This window comes from Gorilla gorilla, chromosome 6, assembly GCF_029281585.2.
Source record: "Gorilla gorilla gorilla isolate KB3781 chromosome 6, NHGRI_mGorGor1-v2.1_pri, whole genome shotgun sequence".
NCBI lineage: Eukaryota > Metazoa > Chordata > Mammalia > Primates > Hominidae > Gorilla > Gorilla gorilla.
The window spans coordinates 75630824-75654813 of NC_073230.2; the positions used below are offsets into that span (position 1 = coordinate 75630824).

Consider the following 23990-nt stretch of genomic DNA (forward strand, 5'->3'; position numbering starts at 1 on the left):
TGGCTTTATAACATTGCATTATATTAACTGACTTATTCAACTCTCCTCTACCGCTGTGCATTTGGGTTGCTTCCCCTCTTTCATTGTTGTGCACTGTAGCAATAAATAATTTTGTAAGGACTATCTTCTTCTGAGTTAACTTCTCTGTGATACATTTCCAAAAGTGGCATTAACCACGTAATAAGAATAAACAACGTTATAGCACTAAGTATCTATTGCTAGCCACACTCCTCGGAAACTGTCATTAACCACGTGTATGCGCTTATTTCCCTATGGCCCTTACAACAGTGGGCTTGATAATTTGTATTTGGTTTTACTGATTTTATACATAGAATATATGTATTTATTCCTCACTTTCTGCCAAAGAATATTTAAAGTCTATTTAAAAGATAAATGTAGTTCAGCACAACGGACTAGAAAATAAAAAGAATAACAAATAACTGTAATCCCAGTGCTCTGGGAGGCTGCAGCTAGAGGATCGATTGAGCCTAGGAGTTCGAGACCAGCCTGGGCAACATAGTGAGAACCCATCTCAAGAAAGAAAAGAAAAGAAAAGGAAAAGAAAAGAAAAGGAGAGAAAGATAATTTTAAAAATTTTTAAAAAATTTTAGGCCGGGCTTGGTAGCTCACGCCTGTAATCCCAACACTTTGGGAGGCCAAGGTGGGCAGATCACAAGGTCAGGAGATGGAGACCATCCTGGCTAACATGGTGAAACTCTGTCTATATGAAAAATACAAAAACAAAAGTATCCGGGCGTGGTGGCGGGCACCTGTAGTCCCAGCTACTCAGGAGGCTGAGGTGGGAGAATGGTGTAAACCTGGGAGGCGGAGCTTGCAGTGAGCCGAGATTGCACCACTGCACTCCAGCCTAGGCGACACAGAGAGACTCCATCTCAAAAAAAAAAAAAAAAATCACACATGGAGAGAGACCTAAATGACAAGACAGAAATGTTTTCCTGGAAGATGTCTAAATTAGTCAAGAGTCAGCCCATACATCTGTCTCTAACTAAACTTTTTAGCCATCATCACTAAGATGAAAACAGTTACGTAATTCAGGGTTCAAAAGATGAAAGCATGGTGTTTTTTAATTGGAGCATTTAGTCCATTTACATTTAAAGTTAATATTGTTATGTGTGAATTTGATCCTGTCATTATGATGTTAGCTGGTTATTTTGCTCGTTAGTTGATGCAGTTTGATGAGTTCATGTCCTTTGTAGGGACATGGATGAAATTGGAAATCATCATTCTCAGTAAACTATCGCAAGAACAAAAAACCAAACACCGCATATTCTCACTCAAAGGTGGGAATTGAACAATGAGATCACATGGACACAGGAAGGGGAACATCACACTCTGGGGACTGTTGTGGGGTGGGGGGAGGGGGGAGGGATAGCATTGGGAGATATACCTAATGCTAGATGACAGGTTAGTGGGTGCAGCGCACCAGCATGGCACATGTATACATATGTAACTAACCTGCACAATGTGCACATGTACCCTAAAACTTAAAGTATAATAATAAAAGAAAAAAAACTTAAAAAAAAAAAAAGATGAAAGCAAACAAATTCTTCAGGTGAAATTCTGACACCAAAATCAAAAATTTCTCCCAACGGTTCTCACAAGGATGTCACAGTAGAAGAACATGAATAAAGCTGAGAACAAACCCCCAGGACTGGCTGTCACAGACCTCATCTACACAGGCCACTGACATCACACGCCAAGCACCGATACATCCTGTGGAAGCCTGCAGGAGTCGACCATCTGGCTTAACTCTAAAAGGAAGGCAGGACACTGGGGGTCAGGGGCAGTCACCTCATTCCCTCAGTGAAAATGGCCAAGCACTCAAGCACACATGTGATCATGGTGATCACAAGTTATGTGATCACCTTGACTGCAGCCCTAATCACTGTCAACTAGTTACCCATATACATGCCATTTGGTTGAATTAAAATTGATCCCTCATCTATAAAAGCCTAGGTGCTACCTTTAGTAAAGTTTAGATATTTCACTATATGAAGCTCTTATTTATATTCATGACTTCCCATATTTTATTTTTTATTGCACAGATTTTTAAAAAGTTAATACTATTAAGCCTTTTATCTGGTCATTAAAAACAATTCTTTTGGCTGGGTGCAGTGGCTCACGCCTGTAATCCCAGCACTTTGGGAGGCCAAGGCGGATGGATCACCTTAGGTCAGGAGTTCAAGACCAGCCTGGCCAACATGGCAAAACCCGTCTCTACTAAAAATACAAAAATTAGCTGGGCATGCTACTGCACACCTGTAATCCAGCTACTTGGGAGGCTGAGGCAGGAGAATTGCTTGAACCCGGGAGGTGGAGGTTGCAGTCAGCCAAGATCATGCCATTGCACTCCAGCCTGGGTGGCAGAGCAACACTCTGTCTCAAAAACAAACAAATTTCTTGTAAGTTTTTAATTTTATTTCTCTTTTTATTTTTTTTTAATATATAGAAACAAGGTCTCACTATGTTGCCCAGTCTCGTCTCAAACTCCTGGGCTTAAGTGATCCTCCTGCCTTGACCTCTAAAAGTGCTAGGATTACAGGTGTGAGCCACCATGCCCAGGTAAAACAATTTTTTGATGATTCAATTTTTGCTCCTCTCTACAGCTGAAATACATATCCTAAGGTACCATTCATATATATTTTTCTTTTTTTTTTCCCCCGAGACGGAGTCTCGCTCTCTCACACAGGCTGCAGTGGTGTGATCTCATTGTAACCTCTGCCTCCCTGGTTCAAGCGATTCTCCTGCCTCAGCCTCCCAAGTAGCTGGAATTACAAGCATGAACCACCACGCCCAAGCTAATATTTTATTTTTTTATTTTTTTGAGACAGTCTTGCTCTCTTGCTCAGGCTGGAGTGCAATGGTGTGATCTTGGCTCATTGCAACCTCCACCTCCGGGTTCAAGTGATTCTCCTGCCTCAGCCTCCTGAGTAGCTAGGATTACAGGCACCTGCTACAACGCTCAGACAATTTTTGTATTTTTAGTAGTGATGGAGTTTCCCCATGTTGACCAGGCTGGTCTCAAACTCCAATTTTTGTATTTTTAGTAGTGATGGAGTTTCCCCATGTTGACCAGGCTGGTCTCAAACTCCTAGCCTCTACTCATCTGGCTGCCTTGGCCTCCCAAAGTGATGGGATTATAGGCATGAGCCACCATACCCAGCTCATATCCTAATCTACTTTCTTCTCAATTTTTTCATGTTTAGCTCTTTGATTTGGCTGGAATGTAAGGTGCATGGTATGAAACAGAACTAAAACTCTATACAAGTGTATCTGTCATCACCATCAGCAGCTAGTAAAGCACAACCTTGTTCCCCCTCGTCCTCCAGCTGTCATGTAACTTGCTCCTGAGAAATTAAATCTATTTCTGAAATCTCTGGCTGATTTCACTGTTCCGTATTTTCATTTTTTACCCAAATCTCATCTAGGTGTGATGACTTTCATTTTAGAATATATTAAAAACTCTGCTGGATTTGGAAACATCCCTGCTTCACAAATTCTTCCTTTTTACCCCCTCACAAAAAAAAAACATATGGTATATTTGTTTCCCTCTTTTTCTATAATAAATAATGTAACACAGTGATTCAAATGATATTTTAAGTGTTTATACTGACCTGCAAAGTATTTTTTTTTTTTTGAGACGGTGTCTCACTGTTGCCCAGGCTGGAGTGCGGTGGTGCAAACTTGGCTCACTGAAACCTCCGCCTCCCAGGTTAAAGCAATTCCCCTGCCTCAGTCTCCAAGTAGCTGGGACTACAGGCGTATGCCACCACGCCTGGCTAATTTTTGTATTTTTAGTAGACACAGAGTTTTGCCATGTGGGCCAGGCTGGTCTGTAACTCTTGACCTCAAGTGATCCACCTGCCTCAGCCTCACAAAGCACTGGGAGTGTGATGACTAGGTTTTCACACTGGGTTTTCATGTGTGAGATATGCCTTGCTCAAACCTTGTTACAACACTGGCACATTGCCTGTCGGATGTGAAGAAAGACGAAAAAAAGACCCTCACGCGCATAACGGTGGAACTTGGCTCTGACAGGGTTCAGCTTGGTGGTGCTTGCTGAACACTTCCTGAATCTGACCTTCACTCATTGTGAGAGTTTCACAGAGGTTCTTCAGGTGATGGTTACTGTCTTTAATTTTTTCTTCTGGAACACACTGTGTTGCCTTCTCCAAAACATCTGCAACCTCTAACGAGTCCTTGCAGAAGCCCTGAATGCTACACATATTTGCCTCCTCCACCAATTTTTGGCTGCTCTGCTGCGAGCCCTCAGTATCTGCCAATGCTTGCTTATCTTCTTCCACAGCCTCCTTCAGTTGCTCTTCTAACTTGACTTCTTCCATGAGTATCTTGTCCATAGAGGGAGTATCTGTCCCCCATTTGGTTTGGATCCACATCCTCTTCCAACTGCTGGCAACTGTTCTTTTGTTTTGTAACTGCGTGCGGAACAGAGAAGGCCTGGAGACAATGCCAACACCGGGAGACTGCGTGGCACCAGCCTCACGCATGGAGCTGCCACGGCTGCCCCAGGTTGATGATTTAAGTTTCCCCTCGCCTATCACTATATGCCTCTATGACACGTTTTTAATTATTTTTATTCCTTCAGCGTAATTATCAAATACATCTTTCATCTACTTTTCTTCCTTATGACTTATAGATGCTGAGAGCTCAGAGCTATTTCCACTGCCTCGCTTCTCATACTCAGTGCTTCTAGTTTTAAACTTAGGTCCTGGGTTGCTAGCCTTGCTGAAGTTCTCACAATAAGCCTATTTGCTGGTTAAAGTATGTTTTGGATACATACTTCTGTTCTTCTTATAGTAATTACACAGCAGGACAAATTAATCCTTGCATAAATATATAGTTTAGAAGAATGGAGTGATTTTAAAATATAGAAGGACACCTATCTTTCTACTTATTCTGGGAAAGATCATGGAAATGAAGATATAGCCATGTCTTAAACTGTGTATTTTTTGTCCTCATTCAGGTACAAGGCTTTAAGTACATAACATATAATCAGTATCTCATTTTTTTTTTTGAGACAGAGTTTTTTTTGCTCCTGTTGCCAAGGCTGGAGTGCAATGGTGCAATCTCGGCTACCTGCAACCTTCGCCTCCCAGGTTCAAGTGATTCTCCTGCCTCAGCCTCCCTAGTAGCTGGGATGACAGGCGCCTGCCACCACGCCCAGCTAATTTTTTGTATTTCTAGTAGAGACAGGGTTTCACAATGCTGGCAAGGGCTGGTCTCGAACTCTTGACCTCAGGCGATCCACCTGCCTTGGCCTCCCAAAGTGCTGGGATTACAGGCATGAGCCACCATGCCTGGCTCAGTATCAGATTTTTAAAGAAGGACTGGCTAGAAAAAGAACAATGAAACAAGCAAAAGGTGTTATGTTGTGCTTTACTGCTTCCTGAGAAAAAAGAGCTTATCAGAATGACTATTAAGAAGTCTTGTTGTAGAAACTGAATTGATTGCTATGAATGGAGTATTAAGGGATTAATAAAAATTAAAAAAATAAAAACAACTGAATTGAGAAGCCCAAAAAATGGGCACTCCAGCCCATTTTAATAATAATTATTATTTTTATTATTCAAGTTATGTTGTACATACTAGGTTTTAAAATTTAAAAATTTAAAAATTAAGCTTTATTAATTTGGCTCATCAGTTTAAATTCTTGCTATGATGATTTGTAAGAACAGAAAAGTAGCTGGTGACAACTGTATGTTCAACATAAAAGGATTTTGTGTAAATGACATAGTTGCCTGTCTCATTTGCAATAGAAATATCTTGTTTAAAGGACCTATAGAGGTACTATAAGAGTATGCATGTTTTAACATTAAATAGCTACTAAGAATAGCAAGAAAGAAAACAGAGAAAAATAAGCTACAGAAAAGTATTAGCAAACAACAGTATTTGCTGAATAGCACTACGTGCGGTGGCTCACACCTGTAATCTCAGCTCTCTGGGAGGCCAAGTTGGGAGGATCACTTGTAATTCAGGAGTTCAAGACTAGCCTGGGCAACATAGGGAGACCCCGTCTCCACAAAAACTAAAAAACTCAGTCAGACATGGTGGTGTGCGCCTATAGTCCCAGCTACTCAGGAGACTAAGGCAGGAGGATCACTTGAGTCTGGGAGGTCAAGCCTGCGGTGAGCTGTGACTGTGCCATTGGGCTCCAGTCTAGAAGACAGAGTAACACCCTGCTTCAAAAAAAGAAAGGAAGGAAGGAAAGGAAAGAAAGAAAGAGAGATGTGTTGCATAGTAAAGCATTACATGGAAATACTGCAGTGGGTATGAAAATTATGTAGGTGCTGAAATTTAAACTCTAAAAACAAAAAACATGTAAGTGTAGATAAAGTGTTTCTTGATAAAGATAAAATGGCTTAAAAATTTTAATGCAGTTCGGAAAAGATTTAATTTTCTAGACTTAACCCATATGCTGAAAAGGCTGCTCACCGCCAGCATATACTGGGATTGGTGAAAACAGCAATTATGTGGGAAAACATGTGGGCAAGAGCAGATCAGTCTTCTGGATCTCAGAAATTTTAGAAAGCATAATACTGTGGGATCCAGTAGGAACAATTATCCGTTTATGGCAAGGCTGCCTGGGCAGGTTTTAAACAGGTAAGAATGAATTCTCATATTGCATAGGCCCTTAGGATGCCATCTAGAAAGTTTAGTTGGTGGGAATAACATGAATTTAAAGTTTTTGAGCAGTTTTGATAAACTGAGTACAAAGGCTATTTTATACTACCACATTCTTCACAACTTCAGAGGAACTGCCCCAAGAAATTTATATGATTACTGATCTGAAGTTAGTTAGGTTAGTTCAGGTGTGTAAAGAGTGTTTATTTATTTATTTGAAAGGACATTAACTTGCAGCCAAAGGCCAAAAGGGTTTCTCTAGGCACATCCAGTTTAAAAAACATTTCTTTCATATACAATATGTGCAGACTTCATGTTGGTCACTAAAGATACCTGAGATACATGCATAGGACTTGGCCACCTAACCATGAAACACATAGTGTAGAAATGGAAAATAGGTGGCTTAGTGGCTCTTAAAACAGGAGAAATCTGAGGCCATATCCAGGTCTCTGATATAAACTAGTGATGCCTTACAAATAAACATGGTGATATTTGTACCAATTAATTACCTCTTTACTTTAGTACACTAATTTAGAAGTCTACTAAATTATTACAAACAAGAACACATCACACTTCTGAGCAAAAGAAAAACATCAAATCCAAGTTGAGCAATTTTCTAAAACATATTATACAGCATATATGCTTAAGTACTACAGTATATACATATTCTAAGTTAGTATAGCTATCCCGTCAACATTTCAGGTGGGCTCAAGAATAAATACAAAACCTCAGTTTTTAGTTCTGATAAAAATGAAAGATGTATGTCACACGAACTCCGAATTTTTCCATATTAAGATATCTATCATGGTTCCTAACTTAAAAAAAAAAATCAATAACAGCTCACTTGTTTTAACTCCAAATGTTTTACTCTAGAGAGAAAAAATATCTAGAGAAAGACAGCTACTTACTTACACAGTCTAATTACATTTCTGAAGGGCGAGAAAGCAAGCTTTTCTCCTTTACAAACTGAATTCAATATCTAAAAATTATTTCAACAGAAGTCCACTGCTTATTAGCCTAGTGATTGCTGACCCCAGCTAGAATATAGCTAAACAGTTAAACACCCTGCTGCTTTTCTAATTTCCTTTTTCTTTCTAAGACTTCCTTACTGAACAGAAGGAACTTTTGGAGCTAATTCTGAGTTTAATGGTTATAGAATGTTACAACAGAATTAATCCCTATTTACAAAATGATTTCCTTTACAGGGAGTCTCATGAATTATTGCCACTGAAATTATAGGTCAGAAATTATGGATAAAAGAAACAGGTGTGGAAGTCACAACTACTTGACACTGGCAAAATCTAGCTGTGTAACCTGGACAAGTCACTTATCCTCTTTGGCTCTCAACTTCCTCATCTATAAAATAAAGGGACTGAAACTCCATAGCTGCTAAAGTCCCTTTCTTGTCTAAATTCTATCTGTCCTTTCTCTAACTGAATGAAAAAATTCAAAATCAAAATACAAAAAACAAAACAGAATTCAACAACAACAACCCTTAAAATTACTGCCACTGGCCTAACAATGGTTGCACAGAGTTAAAGGTCTACTATGGCAGTTTATACTATTTACAAGGTCACAAGTCAAAAAGGCCTGTTACTAAAGCACATAATTCAAGTGGCTTCAAGGTCAGAATTTCCACACAAAGATGATTCAAACACCACTGAGTTGCAGTGGAAAACTACTAGCCTAAGAGTTGGGTTTTAGCTTGATTCAGGGGCTTTTCTTAGGTACGTAATTTAACATCTCTTGGTCTTGATTTTCTCAGGCATAAAATGACACGGTTGCACTATATTATCTCTAAGACCTTTCCTCAAACCAAAACTCTATGTTTCTATGTGATTATTCTCAACCTACCCTTTTGTAATGCATCCCTTCCAAAAACAGCTTGGTCTGTTTATAGATTTCTCGGCCTGTCTTGAGGAAGGTCTTGAGAAATTCTATGAACTCCTTAGACACTCTATCCGTTTCAATGCTGGTTTGCCGGTTTACGGAAGGACTGGGAGCTTTTGCTTCCTGAATTTCAGCTGGGAAAATTAAACATAGTAAGTTTCAAGACATAAAAGATACATGCATGGAATTACTTTAAGTATCTTACCTAAAGTTATTTAAATTATGTTTCATCAAAGTTAAACTTCAATTTAAATCATTTTATGTTTGAATGGTTGGACAACTTCCCTTAAACTAAATCTGTTTTACAAGTAGAAAGTATGAGTAGACAAAACTACATTATCTAAAAGATATTCCTACTGAAATAAAAGTTGTTCTATTAGTATTTTCTTTGCCAAAATCTATCATGTTTTGATCTATCTATTCAATCATGAACACTGAAATGGCACCACTAGGCTTCTCAAAGACTGCTGCAGTTTATAAAACTAGTCAACAAATAGAATAACAATCAATAGAAGCACTGAAATGTTAGGTGACTTATAAATGTCAGACAACCTTTCCAAATCCCATTTTACTTAACAAAAAGGCAAAGGTTAATGTGTTTATGTGGAGACTCACAATTATTTACCCACCATTTCGTTGGTGAGTCATACTGATCAAAGTGAAAGAACGCATCCAAAGTATTAATAGCAGGATGAACACGACAAAGCATACAATGAAGAGACAAGGAAAACACGCACTACACTATCCCACCAGCTGGGCAGACAATTCTTTCCCCTCTTCAAATAAACACACTGAAAGGAAAATGGAACATTTACACAAGAGAGATAAGAATGTTGTAACAGGCAGTAAGTGCTTTCAGAAAGTATGCGCTACCACTTGGTCTCTGACCACATTCTAAGCCTCCTGATTTTGAACTATGCTCTCTAATCTTTATAAGGAATTTAAGTTCCCCATATCCCAATGATTTCCTAAAAATAATTTTTTGAAAAAGTATGTTTTATTTGATTTTATTTTTTTTTTTTGAGACAGAGTACTGCTCTGTCACCCAGGCCAGAGTGTAGTGGCAAGACTTCAGCTCACTGCAACCTCTGCCTCCTAGGTTCAAGCGATTCTCCTGGCTCAGTCTCCAACTAGCTGCAATTACATGCGAGTGCCACCACACCCAGCTAATTCTTGTATTTTTTTTTGTTTTTGAGACGGAGTCTCGCTCTGTCGCCAGGCTAGAGTGCAGTGGTGTGATGTCGGCTCACTGCAACCTCCACCTCCTGGGTTCAAGCGATTCTCCTGCCTCAGCCTCCCAAGTAGCTGGGACTACAGGCGTGTGCCATCATGCCCAGCTATTTTACGTATTTTTAGTAGAGAAGGGGTTTCGCTATGTTGGTTAGGCTAGTCTCGAACGCCTGACCTCAGGTGATCCGCCCGCCTCAGCCTCCCAAAATGCTGGGATTACAGGCGTGAGCCACCGCATCTGGCCAGAAAGTATGTTTTAAAAATATTAACCTACCTATTCTACAGTTTGTTAAATTTTTTTTTTTTTTTGAGACGGATTCTCACTCTGTCACCCACACTGGAGCGCAGTGGATCTCAGCTCACTGCAACATCTGCCTCCCAGGTTCAAATGATTCTCCTGCCTCAGTCTCTCAAGTAGCTAGGATTACAGGCATGCCCCACCACGCCCAGCTAATTTTGTATTTTAGTAGAGATAGGGTTTCACCATGTTGACCGGGCTAGTCTCAAACTCCTAACCTCAGATGATCCTCCTATCTCAGCCTCCCAAAGTGCTGGAATTACAGGTACAAAACACTGCATCTCGCTCTCAGAGTAATTCCTTATAATCTTTGATCTTCAGGAGTTTTTTTTTTTTTTGAGACGGAATTTCACTCTTGTTGCCTACGCTGGAGTGCAATGGCGCGATCTCGGTTAACAACCTCCACCTCCTGGGATCAAGCAAATCTCCTGCCTCAGCCTCCCGAGTAGCTGGGACTACAGGCATGTGCCACCACGCCTGGCTAATTGTGTATATTTAATAGAGAAGGGGCTTCTCCATGTTGGTCAGGCTGGTCTTGAACTCCCGACCTCAGGTGATCCACCAGCCTCGGCCTCCTAAAGTGCTGGGATTACAGGTGTAAGTTACTGTGCCTGGCCTAACATTTCTATTTCTCCAAAATTTTCTACTAATAAAATCTTACATGTACCAAATGAAATATGTACATTTTAGCATTACTGGTAATAGCAAAAGACTGGAAATAACTGGCCATCACTGAGGGACTAAATAAATTATCCTTTAATCCATAAAATAAAATGCCATAGGGTTTTAAAATTAAAAAGTATGCTTCTTGTGTACTGATATGGAAAGAGCTCATAAATGTATTGGAAGCAAAAACATAAATTAGCAACATAGTGAGATGCGCTCTCTACAAAAAGTAAAAACATTAGCCAGGCATGGTAGTGCATACCTATAGTGCCAGCTATTTGGAGGGGCTGAGGCAGAAGGATCGCTTGAGCCCAGGAGTTTGACTGCACTCCAGCCTGGGTGACAGAGTGAGACCTGGTCTCAAAAAAAAAAAAAAAAAAAAGTAAGGTATGTACACTGTGCTATGTTTTATATAAAACGGGGTAGTGGGGTAAGAATATACGTTTTTATAAATTAGAATAAAAGCACAGAAAGAGGATACACAAGAAACTAATAACAAAAGTTCTGGGAAAGTAGGGGAACAATAGGCGGGGCGCGGTGGCGCACGCCTGTAATTCCAGCACTCTGGGAGGCCGAGGTGGGCGGATCACGAGGTCAAGAGATCAAGACCATCCTGGCTAAAACGGTGAAACCCCGTCTCTACTAAACATACAAAAAATTAGCTGGGTGTGGTGGCGGGCGCCTGTGGTCCCAGCTACTCGGGAGGCTGAGGCAGGAGAATGGCATGAACCCGGGAGGCGGAGCTTGCAGTGAGCCGAGATCGCGCCACTGCACTCCAGCCTGGGTGACAGAGACAGACTCCATCTCAAAAAAAAAGAAAGTAGGGGAACAATAGCAGTGGTACTTAGGAACTAGATGGGCTAGAGACAAAGTAGAAAGGAAACTTCTAACCATATCTGTTACGTTTGAGTCATTTGGATATACTACCTATTTTTTTAAGCACATAAATAAATCAGGTACAATCTAATTCAAAACAAAAAGAGCAACATCTTTTCTAAACTATTTTTTATGTAAATAAAAAACCAAAGATTGTGCTGACATCTGTATGATTAGGAAAAAAGTCTTTATCAAAAATCCTTCTCTGTCAGATAATTCCACTTCTAGTCATGACGGAATAATCTGATGGCATCAGGTTTACCCTACTATCTTAACAACTGCAACGTCAAATATATGAAAGAAAGGTTTTCAGACATTGGACGACAGGTAAACAGCAGATTAACTCCTGAAAGACAGGAAACAAACACAGTCTGTCCTACAGTGTCCCAGCTCACTGCTGGGAGAGTTATAAAGTCTTGGCACAGGGAGAGGCCACTCAAACACAGCTTAGCTGAATTGCTGAATTGAGGAGATAGCATTTGGAGTTCAGGGAGGCCAATGTGACCAGAATTTGCACGGCAAAATATCATGCAAACGCTATGGAGGGGAGAGGGCTAACAGAAAAAGCTCCAGGTATCTGCAGAGGGTTCCCTTGAGTGTGGCTGAGTACTACACATGCGTATGAGGAAACTACCCAAGATGAGAGAAAGAACCACCAAGTAACCTGTAGAACCACAGCACGAAGGACGGGAGGAAAAAATATAAGAATCCTGTTTAAGATTCTTATATGTAAAGTTGTATAATACTGTTATTAAAAAAAAATTTTTCTGTAAAGTGGTATAAATATTACTTGAGAAGGTAAGTAAGTTAAAGATGTATTCTGTAAAACCCAGAACAACTGGTAACAAAAACCAAACAAAACAAAACAGAACAAAGAGGTGTAGCTAACAAGCTGATAGTGGAGGTAAAGGTGTGGTCATAAAGAAGGCAAGAAAAGAAGAGAAAAGGAACTAAGACAAGATGAGATAAACACAAAGAGCAAGATGACAGGGGTAAAACTTCCCTTATCAAAAATCACATTAATTATAAATGCTATAAACAGTCTGATTAAATGTCAGAGATTATCGGATTAGATTAAAAAACAAGACCTCACTTCATGTTGTCTGTAAGAAATTTACTTTAAATATAAAGATACAAATATGTTAAAAACTAATGAAAGGAAGAGGATACTCTGAAACAATGAAATAGAGCTTACGTGGTTATACCAATGTTAGACAAAGTAAACTTAAGAACATGGACCATATTATCAAGAACACAGAGAGGTATCTCATCATAAAAAAGGGGTTAATTCTTCAAGAAAATACAGCAATCCTAAATTTGTATATACTAATAACACTGTTTCAAAACACATAAAACAAAATTTGATAGAACTGAAAGGAGAAACAAATTCACAATGATATTTGGAGATTTCAATACTCCTCGCTTAGTAATTGACAGAGAGATATTTTTAAAAAGTCAGTAAAGACAGAAAACTTGAATGATGTTATTAACCAACTTGACCTACCTGACATTGACAGAACACTCAACCCAATAAAAACATAATACATATTCCATCTGACAAAATAATAATGGTAGTATAAACTTACGTATAGGTAATGTCTATTATGCACTAGGTACTTTTACAATGCTATTTTGTATAATCTTCACAAGTCTATCAGGTAGTATACTTATGATATTTACAAATGAGGAAGCTGAGGCTTGAATATGTTAAGTAACTTGAATAATGTTGCAGTCACTTATAAAGACTGGAATTTGAACCCAGGTCTGTGCACTTAAATCCAAAGCCTGAGCTGTTGTTGACTATGCTATAACTACCTCAGTAAGCCAGAGAGGACTGAAGACTCTTTAGAATAACACCAATCCCTCTGACTTTGGAGGTCTGTACACCAGTCAAAGACAGGAAAACCCTACTCATTTCCTTTATTGCTTTGCTTACAACATGCTTCCCTCCCACACATACTTTTCCAAAGAGACACTTTTGCTTAAAAAAGAAAAAAAATCTCCTTTTAAAATGTAAATGAAGATTAATTCTATTAGCTAGTTATGATCATACAAGTTACTAAAATCAACACTTTGTTGTTTTTCTCTAAGCTTCCTAAAAATCAACCCCTATTAAGAGGCCACAAGTTTGGATTAGAGAGGGGAAAGTGAGAGACAGTTCAGGTGTTTGGTACACAGGGAGGAGGTTAATTATGTTTGAACAGCCAATAGGGATTCAGTGTGTAAGGTGAAAGAAGTGAAGAAGAAGGAAATATGGAAAAGAACAACCTCACCCACATTACAGTTCATAGTTTTGGCTAGGTCTCAAATGGCAAGTGCTTGCTCTTCAACTTAAAGTCACCTTGCGTTTTTGTTTGTTTGTTTGTTTTTTTAATCAGGGTCTCGCTCTGTCACCCAGGCTGGAATACAGTGGCACGATCACAGCTCACTGCAGCCTCAACCTCGCAGGCTCAAATGATCCTCCGACCTCAGTCTCCAGAGTAGATGGGGCTACAGGCACTAGCCTGGCTAATTATTATTATTTTTAAGAGATGGAATCTCACTATGTTACCCAGGCTGGTCTTGAACTCTTGGGATCAAGCAATCCTCCTGCCTCAGTCTCCAAAATGCTGGAATTACAAGCATGAGCCACTGGACCAAGCTGCACCTTATGTTTTTAATACAGAAACAAAGCTTGTATTTCAGGAATAGCAAGTAAACCATGATTATCAAGCCTTCCATTGCCCAATCTCTTCTTTTTTTTTTTTTTTTTTTTTTGAGAAGGAGTCTCACACTCTGCAGCCCAGGCGGGAGTACACCGGCGCATTCTCGGCTCACTGCAACCTCTGCCTTCCAGGTTCAAGTGATACTCCTGCCTCAGCCTCCTGAGTAGTAGGGATTACAGGCATGGGCCACCATGCCTGGCCAATTTTTGTATTTTCAATAGAGACAGGGTTTTGCCATGTTGGCCAGGCTGGTCTCCAACTCCTGGACTCAAGTGATCTGCCAGTCTCAGCATCCCAAAGTTTTGGGATTACGGGCGTGAGCCTCTGAACCTGGCCTGTCTCCATGCTTCTTCCACAGCCTGCAGAACTGTGAGCCAAATGAACCTCTTTCCTTTATAAGTAACCCAGCCTCAGGTATTCTACTATAGCAATGCAAAGGGATTAAGCCATTGTTTTATGTACCTTACAGGATAGCTACCAAATTCAGGAAAATTTACATTGATACAATACTTTTACTCAATTGAAAATCCATATTCCAAGTTTCTCAATTGTTCACAATGAGCAGTTCACAATTTTCCCAGCCTTTGTTTCTCTCAGCATGACACTTCTGAAGAACACAGGCCAGGTATCTTGTTGAATGCCATTTAGATTGGGTGTCCTCATGACTGGATTCAGGTTGTTAAAACTTTTCGGCTTAGATATTTCATAAATGATGTTGTGTTCTCAAAGTGTCATGTCTGGAAGCACACATGACATCTATCCTTGCCTCCTACATCCCCATTTTATAGTTACCATTTCTCTATTTATAATTAATAAATAATCTGGCTGGGCATGGTGGTTCACACCTGTAATCCCAGCACTTTGAGGCTGCAGTGGTGGGATCTCCTGAGGTCAGGAGTTCAAGACCAGCCTGGGCAACACAGCAAGACCCACCTCCCGTCTCCACAAAAAAAGGAAAAAAAGAAAAATAAATAAACACATAAATAATTCATAGGCAGTGAATTTGAGATCATGTTCATAACTTGTTTCCTGGGAAACTCCCTCCCCTCATCCCAGATTTAGCACCCAGATAAACTTTACCTGAATCAATTTTTGCTACTAACATGACTATAACCTCTCATTTGTGTATTTCTCTATTATTTTTATTTTTTTTTATTTTTGAGATGGAGTCTTGCTTGTTGCCCCGGCTGGAGTGCAACGGCATGATCTCGGCTCACCACAACCTCCGCCTCCCGGATTGAAACGAGTCTCCTGCCTCAGACTCCCAGTAGCTGGGATTGCAGGCATCTGCCACCACGCCTGGCTAATTTTGTATTTTTTTAGTAGAGACGGGTTTCTCCACGTTGGTCAGGCTGGTCTCGAACTCCCAACCAAAGGTGATCCACCCACCTCGGCCTCCCAAAGTACTGGGATTACAGGCGTGAGCGCCTGTGCCAGCCGTATTTCTCTATTTTACTAGTTAAATTAACACATGGATTATGATTTTGTTCAATTATACTTCATTTATTGTCCTTATTTATTGATTTCTTCACTTTATTTTTTTTTTAAGACAGAGTCTCGCTTGTTGTCCAGGCTGGAGTGCAGTGGCACGATCTCAGCTCACTGCAATCTCCACCTCCTGGGTTCAAGCCATTCTCCTGACTCTGCCTCCCAAGTAGCTGGGATTACAGGCACACACCTCCATACCTGACTAATTTGGTATTTTTAGTAGAGATGGGGTTGTGCAAAAAAAAAAAAAAGAGAGATGCCGTTGCACCATGTTGGCCAGGCTGGTCTCGAACTCCCGACCTTAGGTGATCTGCCCAACTTGGCCTCCCAAAGTGCTGGGATGACAGGTGTGAGCCACCGTGCCCGGCCTTATTGTCCTTGTTTATTTTGACACTCAAATTATCCCAGACTTGGCCAGTGGAAACCCCTCCAAGCTGGCTTCTAGATCTTCTGAAATGTAACCAAAATATTGAAGGGGCCTTTTTTTCCCTGCCCCAGCCCCAGAATCAGTGATTTCTCTAAGAAGCCCTGGCTCACTTTAATGAATAATACTATTTAGAATCTAAGGTCTGGGTGGTATTGGTATTTTAACTCTAAAAAAGAAAAGATACGCTTTGGAGGATCACTGTCTTTAGATCCGTTTGTGAAAGAGGTACACAAGATTCTACTTGGGATGACAAGATTATAGGAGTTCTGAAAGAAAAGGGCACTTTGGAATGTATAAGCAAGTATCTCAGCTTGGCCAACCACTATGACTTCCTCTATACAGCTCACTCACCATGACTGTGGAGACTAAAACACTTTAACTGAGTCTTTACAGTCAAGACATTCCATTTACTTTCTCTGAAAGTGAATCCAACTCTAAAAAAATGTGAAAATATTCTTCAAATTCCTTAGAAGGTTATTTGTATTTTGTCTGCTACCAAGCTGCTGTGTATGGTGAAAAGCTTTCCTTTACGCTACTAACAGAAACAAGCAAAATACCAAGAGCAAGGGCATCACGGACTAAAGAAGATTAAGAATACAAAATCCAAAAAGTCTGTTTCTAGTCTAGACCCAATACATTAAAACTGCACTTAGGCTAACCTTATCCAAACACGATGGCCAAACAAGTAATCAGTGTGAAATGCAAAATTTACCTGGCTAACTTATATTAAGTGATCTGTGAAACAAAGACATAATGGAATCTTCTCTTCTAACATAAATTTTCAAATACTTTAAGATCTTTATCCCCAAAGCTTTCTACTGACAAATAGCAACTAAAGAACAAAAAATAGAAAGTACAAATCTACCATTCAAAAAGATGCGGGGTGGGGGGAAACAAGAACAAAGGTAAAAACCATTCTGCATACATATTTTTAAAATAAAAGTCACTTGGATTGTTTCTTTTTTTAACTAATTAATTTTTTTAGAGATGGTGTCTCACTCTGCTGCCCAGGCTGGAATACAGTGGCACAATCACAGCTCACTGCAGCCACTAACTCCTGGGCTCATGTAATCCTCCTACCTTAGTCTTCCAAGTAGCTGGGATTATAGGTAGGTACAAGCCACTGCACCCAACTCCAGAATGGTTTCTTTTTAAAGTACAGACTCTGCACTAAATTGTAAATCTTCTTTCCATAGTATCATGCACACTATACAGAGGCTTTTGGGACACAGGTTTTTAAAACCACCAAGGAGAGTCAGCGAATATAAATGACAATTATGTACTTAAGTAACAGAAACTTAATTATATATATATATATTTACTATTTATTATATACATTAAATAACCTGGGTTTCTGAAGTATACACATTGAATAAAGGAATATAATGGAAAAATATTGACCCAGGAGTTAGGAAACCTGAGTTCTCATGCACAAACTCATCGTTCAACCTTGGGTAAATTAGTTAACCTTTATGGACTTTCATATTGTCAACTGCAAAATGAGGTTATTAGAGCTGATAATTCGATGATTTTTTTTTACTATTTCATCTGTTATCATACTTACCATTTCACTACATATCATCAAGAAACAGACTTTAAGCTAAATAGGAATGAAGGATCTTAATAATAAATGGCCTTGAGCTCCCTGCAAGATTATTCTATCAGAAGAATAACTTGCATTTTAAAAAAGCTAACACTTACTGGAGATCTACTGTGTGTGTCGGGCACTGTGCTAAGCTCTTTACATATGTCAACTAATTGAATCCTCATCAAATGTCTCTGATAGGTATGACTGTCCCTCAGTGTGGACAAGACTTGGTTAGTCTGCCCAGGGTCACAAAGCTGGTAAATGACAAAGCTAGGACTCAAATCAAGAATGACTCCAAAGTCACCTTACTAACCACCTGAAAATTTCACCTCCTAATAAATAAATCATAAGCTGAATACATTCTTATTTAATCTCTGGCAGGTGCTAATTTTTTTCCCCTTTTTAGTAGAGACAAAATAGCTAAAACTGGCAGCCAACCAAGAAACAACTTCAAATGAATCATGTAATCATGCCACTGTGCCCGGGTAATTTTTGTATTTTTTGTAGACATGGGATTTCACCATGTTGCCCAGGCTGGTCTCAAACTCCCGAGCTCAGGTGATCCATCCATCGTGTCCTCCCAAAGTGCTGAGATTACCAGGCATGAGCCACTGCATCTGGTATCCATGTCTTAAGGAGAACTGTGTTTTTGGTAAGCAATATTTCCTTTTATTTCCTTATAATAAAACAAAAGGAAACAGCAAAAGTCACAAAACCTAGAAGACTGGCAAGGGTCTTAAGGGTAACAGTGTCTTATTATTCATTACCCTGCCTCCAGGGGAGACCTCATTACAATTACCCCGGGGTAGGAACTGGGGAGCAAGTGAGGAGGCTCCCAGAGAACAGGTCTTCTGACAGCATCAGTGTTGGTTCCCAGTCTCCCTCATCATTTCACATTCACTGTATAACTGAGTACCAACATAAATTTTCAGAGACCGAGGCCTAAGCACAGAGATTCTTTCTTGCTTCATGTTGGGCCATTCAACTCGTTTGTCTGCTCAATTATAGAACAACTGTGACTTAAGTGACAATCCTCTTGATGGTCATATGGCATTTTAAGAAGCCAGGTGAATATGATCACCTACATACAAATCCATGCACTGGAAAATAGCTACTATGGCTCACTTTCATCCCTCCAGGAGCCCAATGTGGGCCTTTTCCTATATGCTCTCAAGACACAGGCTGTCTCTCAAATAAGCTCTCAGGCAGAAAATCTCTCTCTCAGATGACTTTCAAGCCTAGAAATCACCATTTCTGACAAGCTATGAACAGTGAGGGTATTATACCACAGAACAAACCAGGATCCACAAATAAAGGCCCAAAAACCAAAACATCCAAAGAGATAGTCATTTGGATGGGGATGAATTTCATAAACAAAACTATCTATTTCAATTCTCTTTATTCCTCCTATAGAGTAAATAAATTTCTCTAAAACACAATGTCTTTCAACTAAAGAGAGTACTGGTTTCATATATTGTCTGACCCTCAAGCCCAATTTCAGTGTCAAATCTGAGCTGATGATCTCAAAAAGTTGACAGAAATTACAAAGCTGAGCCTATGAGCATTGGGGATCTCCTCTGTGTCTCACTCAGGCAGAGAAGAAAAAAAAGAGTATCACAACATTACCCTTCTTTGATCCGACCCTGGAAGATGCACTGAAGAATTTCTTCACTGTGGTAACCTTGCGGGTCTTCTCGTTGGTTTTCTTTTCTTCAAACTTGGAGAATGTGAGGGATTGGGCCCCTTGGCTGCTCTGACTGCTGGCAAAGGCCTCTTCTTCCTCCCGCTGGAGTCTGCAATTCAAGAGAGGATTAGAATGATCTAGATATTCTCCAAGATTTCTCTGTATCTGAAGGTTATTACTCCATTAATTCAGGAGGATCTAAAGATTTTAGAACTAGAGACTAAATACGCCAAATCAGTCTGAGGTCTCACATAGCTACAGGATGGACGGCTCTTCATGCACTACAGATTTCAAATGGCATCTTCTCATGCTCATTCAGCAAATGCTCTAGGGTTACATGAAAGAAATCAAGTCTAGTCCTTTTCCCCAACAAGCTCAGTGAAATAAATAAAGTCTAGTCCTTTTCCCTAATAAGCTCAAGCTTGGAACAAACAAAAAGGTAAGTAAACAACTGCTATATAATGGGACAGCTGCTACATCAGAGAGTAAAAATTGAGTGCTGTGAGAACACAGGAAAGAACAACGCAATCTGCTGGAGGAGTCTGATGAGGCTTTACAACGGTGATGTTTGGGGTGAGTCTTAAAGGACAAATAGGATCCTTTTTTTGTTTCTGTTTTTTTTTTGTTTTTTGAGACAGAGTGTCACTCCATCACCCAGCCTGGAGTGTAATGGCACGATCTCAGCTCACTACAACCTCTGCCTCCCAAGTTCAAGCAATTCTCATCCCTCAGCCTCCCAAGTTATTGAGACTAAAGGCACACACCACCACACCTGACTGATAAGGATGATTAGGATTCTAAGCGAAAGGACATTCCAGGAAGAAGGAACTACAAATGTGCAAGCCTGTGGTTTGCTTCACAATAAGCTGAATGTAGCCAGAGCACTGGGCGTGTGATGAACTGTGATGCTGGATACACAGGAAGGCACCAGAGGGTAGGGAATCTTGACTGCTAAGCCCATTGCTAAGCCTATTCTGGATTTCATCATGTGGTGGGGAAGCAAGAAAAACTACAAATCCAAAAAGTTATTGTTGTCAGATCTGTGCTTTAGAAAGATCATGCAGGTAGCTATGTGAACAACTTGAAGGATAGAGAAACTAGAGACACGGACAGCAATTAAGCATATATTATAAAGGTTCAAGTAAAAGAAAATAAATACCTGGAAAAGAAGAGGAGTAAAGATAAAATGCAAAAGACTTTTCTGAGTTGGAACAAATGGAACTTGGTCAAATTGTAGGTGCCAAGGTTAAAGAGAAATCAAGAATGAAACCAAGGTTTTTTAGCTAACTTGGTAAACAATGATGCCATTAATTGACTCAGGAGAAGGGTTAGGAGGAAAATGTTCAGAATGTGGAGAATAATAAATAAAAGCAATAAATTTGGGTTTGGATTAGCTGCATGTGAACCATCTGTAATAAATCCCAAACATAATAAATCCCAAACACAGGCCGGGTGTGGTGGCTCACGCCTGTAATCCCAGCACACTGGGAGGCCAAGGCAGCCGAATCACTTGAGCTCAGGAGTTTGAGACCAGCCTGGGAAACATGGTGAAACCCTGTCTCTTCATAAAATACAAAAATTAGCTGGGCATGGTGGCATGCTCCTGTAGTCCTAGCTACTTGGGAGGCTGAAGCAGGAGGATCACTTGAGCCCAGGAAGCAGAGGATGCAGTGAGTTGAGATTGCACCACTGTACTCCAGCTGGGGTGACAGAGCAAGACCCTGTCTCAAAACAAAACAAAAAACTCAAGCACTATCTAAAAGACAGTGGTTCTCCAAGCGTGGTTCCCGAGACAGCAGCAGCACCATCACCAGGCAACTTGTTAGAAATGCAAATTCTCTAGTCTTACTCCCAAACTACTAAAATCAGAGACTCTGTGGGTAAGGTCCAGCAATCACTGCTTTTACAAGCTTTCCGAGAGATTTAGCAGGGTCACAATTAAAAGCAGTAAGAAATAAAAACAAAAATCACAGGGGAGGTGCTAAGTCTGAGTATGGAATCGGGACACTTCTTTCTCTGGGACGGACAAGAAGTTAATATAAAGGTATTAGTACATTTTTATGCGGCGAGGGGAGTAAGCTGAGGCAGTTCGTGCCTAGTGGCCTCTACTCTGTTTTTGAAACAGGATCTGCTACTGACAACATCAGGCATGCAGTGGAAACCCTGAGGAGATCATTCATGTTCTTGGCTAAAATTTTCTCTTTGATGACCACAGTCACTGAAAGCAATGTGTAATTTCTAATTCTCTGAGCTCACCACAGGTGCCAGCAAAGTAGTCACTCAACAAATATTGGCTGACTGGATGAAAAAACAAAAAAACTAGCAAGAAGAGTTGGCAGAATTCCATTTGCCTTTCTTCTGTTGAAGCAGTTTTAGAATTTCTAAAATGCTCTGGCAAAGAATTAACATTATTCATGGCATTTTATTAGTTCCTATGCTCAGCAGCCATCCCATCATTTAATTTTTTTTTTTTTTTTTGAGACAGAGTCTCACCCTGTCGCCCAGGCTGGAGTGCAGTGGCACAATCTCAGCTCACTGCAACCTCCGATACCTGGGTGCAAGCAATTCTCCTGCCTCAGCCTCCCAAGTAGCTGAGATAACAAGTGCACACCACCACGCCTGGCTAACTTTTTAAATATTTTTAGTAGAGATGGGGTTTCACCATATTGGTCAGGCTGGTCTCAAACTCCTGACCTCAGGTGATCCTCCCACCTCAGCCTCCCAAAGTGCTAGGATTACAGGCATGAGCCACTGAGCCTGGCCCGTTATTTAATTTTTAACATCATTATATTTCCAGATAATACAAACTGCCTTTGAGTAACCTAATTTTTAAGGAAAAGTTAAATTTGTATAATGCAAGGACTATGTATACAAGTCAACAGATTTCTACTACTGTGTTTTATCACTGAGCTAGATGCCACGCTGAATATATTAAAAGAATGAGGGAAATAATGCTTGATGAGTGCTATTTGCAAGCCCTGCACTGGGTACATCATATTTATTAGCTCATTTAATCTTCACCAGGAAATATGCCTATCTCCATTCTTCCACTCCAAGGAGCTTATTGTCTACATTTGAGAACTAAGATTAACACAACCCAAAGAATATAATCAGAAGTTAAGACATACAAAAAATGAAGAAAATACTCAAAGCTGTCCATTAAAGGTTGACTGAGAAGAAGAGGGGAAAACATCCTTTTCCTTAATTTTAAACTGACTTGCTGATAGGTCAAAGCAGAAATTTAAAAAAATGTATTTGGACGGTGACAGAAGTATGTATCCAGTCACGCCACTGTTCAACCGCCCCTAGTTAAGTCCTTTTACCACTCCGCCAGCTCCCAGTCCTCCTGAATCTCCTTCTGCCTAGCTTTGTGGTACTCTTCCCTCCAGCACTTGGAGCAGAAACCCTGCCAGTAAGGGCTGCCGTAGTAACCACATTCTTTCTTGCACAGGAGGTCCGACTGATGCACATGAATTCCTCAGCGTTCAGACTTAAGGCTCATCTTCTTACTGCTAACCAATGAACAAATAACAAAGTGCTGTTGAAAAGGAATTATCATTCTACTAACTAAAGTCTTAGCAATTATGAAGAAAAAGTGAGTGATTCCATTATCTTCAGGCTGTAAGAGAGGGAAGAAGGGAATGAAGGAGGGAGGGAATGAGGGAGGGAAAGAGGGGAGGAAGGAAGAAGGAAAAAGGAAAAGTTAACTATGGTAAATTCCTGAAACAGTCATATTAAAGACTTATTCCCTGCCGAAAATACACAGAACCCATTAAAAAACGGCGAACATTGGATTAAATACCTAAATGTAAAGGCTAGAAACTAGAAAACTTAGGGGAAAAGCTTCCCAACACTGGATTTTGCAATGACTTCTAGGATATGACACCAAAAGCACAGGCAACAAAAGCAAAATCAGACAAATATATTAATTACATCAAAATTTAAAATGTCTGCACAACACAGGAACCAACTGACAGAGTAAAAAGGAACAACACACAGAATGAGAGAACATATCTGCAAACCACATATATAATAAGGGGTTAATATCCAGAATATAAAGGAACTCCTACAAGCCAATAACAAAAAAATAATAATAATAATCTGGTTAACAAATGGGAAAAGGACTTCAATAGACAATTCTCCAAAGATATACCAACAGCCAACAAACATGTGAAAAAATGCTCAACATCACTAATCATCACGGAAATGCAAATCAAAACCACAATGAGATATCACTACACACCCATTAGGATGGCCACTGTAAAAGAAAACAAACCCACGATGGGCATAGTGGCTCATGCCACTTTGGGATGCCAAGGTGGGAGGATCACTTGAGGCTAGGAGTTCAGGACCAGCCTGGGCAACACAGCAAGACCCCATCTTTACAAAAAAATACAAAAACTAGTGGGGTGTGATGGTGTATGCCTGTAGTCCCAGCTACTCGGGAGGCTGACAGGAGGATCGCCTCTCCAGGA

The 23990-nt window shown here is 40.1% G+C and overlaps 3 pseudogenes; 1 reads left to right on the top strand and 2 right to left on the bottom strand.

Annotated features, from left to right (window-relative positions):
- LOC101151329 (rab5 GDP/GTP exchange factor-like) overlaps positions 1–23017 on the bottom strand; it is a 30624-nt pseudogene extending 7607 nt beyond the window's left edge.
- LOC115930127 (grpE protein homolog 1, mitochondrial-like) lies at positions 1403–6483 on the bottom strand (annotated as a pseudogene).
- LOC115935522 (uncharacterized) lies at positions 3890–4001 on the top strand (annotated as a pseudogene).
- Positions 23018–23990: the final 973 nt, after the last annotated feature.